Below are 6,134 nucleotides of genomic sequence, written 5' to 3'. Positions count from 1 at the left end.
AGGAGACAAAGGCATGGACGAGCTTCTCTGCATCAGCCAGGGTGAGTGATTGGCGGAGTTTGGCGATGTTCCTGAGGTGGTATAAAGCTGTCTTACAGAGGTGTTTGATGTGGGTGTCAAAATTAAGTTGTGGGTCCATTTTAACACCGAGGTTGGTGACGGATGTGGAAAGGGGGATGTTTTTGCCAGAGAAAGTGATATTGGTGATGGTGGGGGAGCGGAGCTGATGTGGCGTGCCAATAAGGATGGCTTCCGTTTTATGGCTGTTAAGTTGTAGGAAGTTGAGCTTCATCCACGCCTCTATCGCCTCCAGGCAGGTGGTCAGTGTGGATGTTGGCAGAGGAGCAGAAGAAGTGGGGGTTGTCCTGATGTAGAGCTGTGTATCATCAGCATAGCAGTGGTAAGACAAGCCATGCCTGCTAATGACACTACCCAGGGGGAGCATGTACAGTGAGAACAGTGTGGGGCCCAACACCGAGCCCTGGGGGACACCGCAGGTGACGTTGTTGGTGTGTGATTTTGCTTTGCCCAGGGCAACGTGCTCAGTTCTGTCAGTGAGGTACGAGGTGAACCAGTTCTTTACATTTCCTGATAGTCCAATGGTGTATTGCAGGCGGTGAAGGAGAATATTGTGGTCAACCGTATCAAAAGCAGCTGTTAAGTCCAGGAGGATGAGGAGAGATGGGGAGCCGGTGTCTGCTGCCATCAGGAGGTCATTTGTGACCCTGACCAAGGCTGTTTCTGTACTGTGGCCATAGCGGAAACCAGACTGGAATTTTTCAAACAAGTGATGTTGTATGAGGTGATCCTGGAGTTGTGCTGCAACTGTTTTTTCCAGAACTTTTGACAGAAATGGGAGATTTGAGATGGGCCTGTAGTTGGAGAGGACTTCTGGATCAAGGGTAGGTTTTTTTAATGTTGGTCTGATGACAGCAGTTTTTAATGCAGATGGGATATGGCCGGCCAGGAGGGAGTGGTTAATGATATTGGTGATGAGTGGAGAGACAGCAGAGATGTTGGCCTTCAGCAGAGCTGTAGGGAAGGGGTCTAGTGCACAGGTGGATGGCTTCATTTTCCTGATGACGTCCTCCACCTCTTCCTTTGTGATGCTGGAGAAGGAGCAGAGGGTCTGGACAGAGTCAATCGGTGGGTCAGCAGTTTGAAGGGGCAGGGCAGTAGTGATGGAGAGGTGTGAGCGGATGTTATTCACTTTTTGTTTAAAAAAGTTGATGTGCATGTTGCACCTCTCCGTGGTGACATCAGATTGGGATGGTAAAGGGGGTTTGAGAAGGTGATGAACAGTTGAAAAGAGCTGTTTGGAGTTACCAGGGCTATTGTTGATTATTGCGGAATAGAACCTGGACCGTGCATTATTCAGGGCTTCAGCATATGCCCTCCCGTGTTCCCTGTATGCCTGTTTGTGAACGGTCAGACCAGAGGCCTTGAGTCGCCGCTCAAGGACACGCCCAGCAGCCTTCATTGTACGTAGTTCACTGGTGTACCAGGGTGCGGAGCGCGAGAAGGAGACTGACCTCGATGTTAAGGGGGCGTGGAGATCCAGGAGACTGCTCAGGGACTGGTTGTATAAGTCCACTGAGTCAGCAAGAGAGAGGGAGTCAGTTGAGCCAGAGGAGAGATGTTGAAGGTCCAGGTTATAGTTCAAGACCCCATGGGGTCACACAAGAAGTTTCAGAACATTCTGATGTGGAGTTTCAAAGTAAAAGCCAAAGGGTTAGTCTCCAATATGAGACACATTACATATGATTTTGGATTCAATTTAAAAGAAAATGCCCTGTTATTTCAGGCTCATTTCACTTCAGGAAATAACAGGGCATTTCCTTTTAAATTGAATCCAAAATCATATGTAATATGTCTCATATTGGAATTGTTGGTGGGCTTTTATTTTGAAACTCCACATCAGAATGTTCTGAAACTTCTTGGGTGACCCTATGGGGTCTTGAACTATAACCATCAAGTGAATTGAGCCTGAAATAACAGGGCATTTTCTTTTAAATTGAATCCAAAATCATATGTAATATGTCTCATATTGGAAACTTTGGTGGGCTTTTATTTTGAAACTCCACATCAGAATATTCTGAAACTTCTTGGGTGACCCTATGGGGTCTTGAACTATAACTAAGGCTGGGGTAAACGATTATTTATTAAACGATTAATCGGGCGATTATTTTATCGATTAGTCGACTAATCTAATGACTAATTGGACGATTATCTATTTTTCTGTTGCTCGATTAATAAAAACCATAATGTATCTCAAATAAATACCAAAAAATTCTTAATAATATACTTTATTTAATACGGAACCCGTAAAGGGACATGAAAAAATGTGTGCGTATACTCTCTTGCGCTCCGCCTCCAACTACGAGATGGTTAGTTACATCTTTCCTGCTGTCGGCTCCCAGACCGAGGAGCACAGGTGATACGTTCCCTCCAGGGCCGATGCTCTCTCGGGGGCAACACCCTTCACTTTGACCGACAGTGAGTCTGCTTATAGGTTGGAATATGATGGAATGAAGCGGCCACCGATTCTTGACAGGCTGGGTACTTTACCTTACACACAACCGGACTCGCTCATGACTTCACTAGACTGACACGCACGCTATCGCTCGCTCTCCTCGCTTGTCCACCTACTCGCTGACGACACACACACACACACACACACACACACACACACACACACACACACACACACACACACACACACACACACACACACACACACACACACACACACACACACACACACACACACACACACTTCCAGTGATATGCGCACGATATTTCCCCGTGCGCACGAGATACTTTCTCATGCGCACGAGATACTTTCTCATGCGCACGAGATACTTTCTCATGCGCACGAGATACTTTCTCGTTTGAGATGCTCCAACATTGCTGTCGTGCTCTTGTCATATGCCAACTCCATTTGGCAAAGAGTGCAAATCACAACAACTTTCCGTTTAGGACTTAACTTGAAGTATTTCCATACCTTTGATGATTTCGTGCGCGGACATTTTCCTTTATTGTGACTTTCGTCCATTTCTCCGTCGAAAATTGTCGACGGAGAAATTTGACGTCGACGAATTTTTGACGTCGCCGCGTCGACATCATCGACGCGTCGCTACAGCTCTAACTATAACCATCAAGTGAAATGAGCCTGAAATAACAGGGCATTTTATTTAAATTGAATCCAAAATCATATGTAATATGTCTCATATTGGAAACTTTGGTTGGCTTTTATTTTGAAACTCCACATCAAAATGTTCTGAAACTCCTTGCGTGACCCTATGGGGTCTTGAACTATAACCATCAAGTGAATTGAGCCTGAAATAACAGGGCATTTTCTTTTAAATTGAATCCAAAATCATATGTAATATGTCTCATATTGGAATTTTTGGTGGGCTTTTATTTTTAAACTCCACAACAGAATGTTCTGAAACCTCTTGGGTGACCCTATGGGGACGTGAACTATAACCATGAAGTGAAATGAGCCTGAAATAACAGGGCATTGTCTTTTAAATTGAATACAAAATCATGTTATATGTCTCGTATTGGAAACTTTGGTTGGCTTTTATTTTGAAACTCCACATCAGAATGTTCTGAAACTCCTTGCGTGACCCCATGGGGTCGTGAACTATAACCATGAAGTGAAATGAGCCTGAAATAACTGGGCATTTTATTTTAAATTGAATCCAAAATCATGTGATATGTCTCATATTGGATATTTTGGTTGGCTTTTATTTTGAAACTCCATATCAGAATGTTCTGAAACTTCTTGCGTGACCCCATGGGGTCGTGATCTATAACCATGAATTGAAATGAGCCTGGAATAACAGGGCATTTTCCTTTAAATTGAATCCAAAATCATTGTAATATGTCTCATATTGGAATTTTTGGTGGGCTTTTATTTTGAAACTCCACATCAGAATGTTCTGGAACTTCTTGGGTGACCCTATGGGGTTGTGAACTATAACCCTGAAGTGAAATGAGCATGGAATCACAGGGCATTTTCTTTTAAATCGAATCCAAAATTTGTAATGTGTCTCAGATTGGAATGTTTGGTGGGCTTTTATTTTGAAAGTAAATACCACAACGGCCGTACACTTCCTTTGATAGTATTTGCTTTTATTGACTGTCTTTTTGTATGTACCCGACGAATGCTTTTACTTTAAACTAGTTCTGAGACGCTATTACCGTAATGGCTAGTATATACAGGTACGGCAAAAAACTGGGTCGGCTGGCTTGACCGCCGATCTCGATGAGTCGGCTGGCATGACCGCAGTCGGGGGGTGGGGGGAGGTTGTGAGGGTCTGCAACCAGTGTCCATCTCAAGGGAAATACATATAGGCTAGTGGAATAAATAGAAGTTGCTTACCTCTAGCATGGCTAGCTTCACACAGTTGTTCATATGCACTATTGCTCGCTTGTGTTTATTTGATCCGTTCTGACAGAATGTGTCATTCCTCTTACGTCAGGTCTGTGTCCACGAACTATCACACGCACTTGTTTTAAAAAGTATACAAGGAAAGCAAAAAATTGCATTGGCATAACCAGAGCTAGTTAGCCAAGCCTGAACCAAACTCTGGAAAAACTTCTCTTGTAGGCTCTATCCTTTTCTCTTGCTTGTTGGGTGACGTTCACTTCTGGCTTTTCTGCTCCGAGTTCTTTTACTAGCTGAACTCACAGGGAAACAGTGGAAGCAGTACTCAAAGTCGCCATCTTGCTGATCTCTGAGGTAATGGCAAACGCGCGGTTACGCGCAGTGGACGGTGCACTGCGCTTGGGGCTATATCTTGAGCGCCCCAAAGCCATACAATTCGACGACGCTGATTGGCGAAATTATATACTTTTCTGCCTAGCAACGGGGGAACCATTGGCTAATAATTCATGCATGTGGGGTTGAGCGAAAAGCGCCCCACGGAAGACATCTGCTTCACCAAAATGAACGTTGAACATGTCAGTGAATGAAGATTTAATCATGGGGGATTCTAAAGATATTCTAAAGTAAATGCATTACTCGAATGCAATTAAAATAGATTAATTCTCAAAATGAGAAGATTATTTAAAAAAATATATATATATTTTAAAAAGAAAAGATGGCCGGTCGGCGGGAGGGCGGCGCCCCAGCGCCCTCTATAGGCGAGCCGCCACCACTAAGGAAATCGTTTCATTAATGTAGCATGTCTACTCCTAATGTGTATTTACATTTCTACTACTCATATATTTTTAGCATATATAATATAAATGCTAATAATAATATATTTTTTTATCGTTTATGCTACTATATCTGAGGCCACCTAGAGGGCGCCGTTTAGCAGTCGATTGGTTGTGACAAAACGTCAGGAATTGTTCGACAGCCGGGATGTAATGTGATTAGTAAACATATCGGGCCTATGATGAGCCTTATTATATCTTATGAGTCCATCTTATTCAATTATTTACAAAACCAACGGACCGTCATCATTGTATATATTCTTAATAACTACCTGTGTGTGTGTGTGTGTGTGTGTGTGTGTGTGTGTGTGTGTGTGTGTGTGTGTGTGTGTGTGTGTGTGTGTGTGTGTGTGTGTGTGTGTGTGTGTGTGTGTGTGTGTGTGTGTGTGTGTGTGTGTGTGTGTGTGCGTGCGTAAAAGTTCTTTCTCCCAAAAGTTCAATTAAGGAGCATGGATGTGAATGTAGGTGAGTATGTATGTCGGTATTTATATTGTATTAGACATCAATTGTATAGTTATAGTTCAGATAAGGTTGAAGAAGAGTTTAGGATGGCTATTGCTTCTGGTCATCTTTGTAAGTTGTTATCAGTCCTTGGTTGACAAACCCTATGAGGGCTTTTAGGGAGAGAGGATTCCTGCATTCCCCTTGTCCATAAAAGGGCAAATCCATGCACGTCAATGTAGGGAAGGGAGTGTTTCTCGAAATATGTGCAAATACACTTTAGGGTTATTCAAATACTTGATCATTAATGTGTGACTAGAAATATCTATAAAATCACAATGAACATGACAGTATTCCACACGTATCTCAATATGTATGCGATTTAAATACATGCGATGAGTTAGCTGACCATATAAGGCAAATAATACACTTCATGATCGTTGTTTGATTACTTCACACCCCCC

The sequence above is a fragment of the Gadus chalcogrammus genome, chromosome 23 (assembly GCF_026213295.1).
Source record: "Gadus chalcogrammus isolate NIFS_2021 chromosome 23, NIFS_Gcha_1.0, whole genome shotgun sequence".
NCBI classification, from domain to species: domain Eukaryota; kingdom Metazoa; phylum Chordata; class Actinopteri; order Gadiformes; family Gadidae; genus Gadus; species Gadus chalcogrammus.
This window is presented reverse-complemented; position numbering follows the sequence as displayed.